Raw genomic sequence first — 1,324 nt, forward strand, 5'->3', positions numbered from 1 at the left:
AAGGCAGGACAAGAAGCAAGGGATGGAAACTAATCAAAGAAGCAACCTAGAACTAAGGAGAAATTTATTGACAGATCAATTAACCAATGGAACAACCTGCCTCCAGGAGCGGTGAATGCTCCAACACTGGAAGTTTTGAAGAAGAGACTGGACAACCATTTGTCTGAAATGGTATAGGGTAGTGGTAGGCAACCTTGGCTCTTTTATGACTCGTGGACTTCAACTCCCAGAATTCCTGAGCCAGCCATGCTGAGGGGAAAGGGAGAGGTTTCCAAGCTGAGCCATGCTGGCTCAGGAATTCTGGGAGTTGAAGTCCACGAGTCATAAAAGAGCCAAGGTTGCCTACCCCTGGCCTAGACGAAAGTTTATAATATAAACTAAAACTTTCCAAGGTCCAACTTGCTTGAGAAAGATAAAAATGAAGGTTGGGTTTTAGGATCCGATGATTAGGCTTGTTCTACGACTATAGAAACGTGGGCTATTCTTTATGGCTATCGCTAGATACGTGTACCGAATACTTTTAAAAGTGCACGTTTACACATAGAGGAAGCCACGCCCCCTCGAGAAACAAAACTCCCGAGCTTAACCTGTGCAAAGCTCCGCCTCCCAGAGGCGCCCTGGCTTCTCCCCTTCCCGTCTAATGGACGCGAGCTGCAGCTCCGCCTGGAAGGGAGGCCGGTGGCGGACGGGTCTGGGCGAGGACGAGCGCCGGGGGCCAGGAGAGGCGGCGGCTCTTCCCGAGGCAGAGGGTCGCTGCCCGGAAAGAAGGCAGGCAGGCGCGGGGTTCCCCGGGAAAGAAGGTAGATTCCCTTCCTGATCGCGGGGAGGGAGCCGCTGGGGCAGCGCCGGGGATCCCTTTTTGCTTTCCCGCCCGCCTACACCAGCCTTGCAGGTGCAATTCGACAGCTTCCTTTGTTTGTTTGTTTGATTGATTGATTGATTGTTTGTTTGTTTGATTTTTTTTTTAATAGAAATTTTTATTAGCTTTTCAGTTAAAAACAATCACAAAAATATGATGCATTTAGTCACAATATCAACCAAAAAAAAAAAATTAACACTATTCAATACATTCACGGAAGTGTCCGGTGTCCCCCCCCTGCACCCCCCTCTTTCACTTTCCACACCTTCCTCCCCCCCCCCCCGACCTACTACCTCTCCTCCTTCCTCCCTCTCTACCTACTTCCCTTCCTCTCTCAACCATCCTGTCTGGTGCAGTTGGGGTATTCACCGGGCACCTCCTTAAAAAAAAAAAAAAAAACACTACATATAAATCTACAATCTTATCAGTACAATTATTATTTACCTATAGCATATGAATACATCA

The sequence above is a fragment of the Protobothrops mucrosquamatus genome, unplaced genomic scaffold (assembly GCF_001527695.2).
Source record: "Protobothrops mucrosquamatus isolate PMUCROS unplaced genomic scaffold, P.Mucros_1.0 scaffold_100, whole genome shotgun sequence".
Lineage (NCBI taxonomy): Eukaryota > Metazoa > Chordata > Lepidosauria > Squamata > Viperidae > Protobothrops > Protobothrops mucrosquamatus.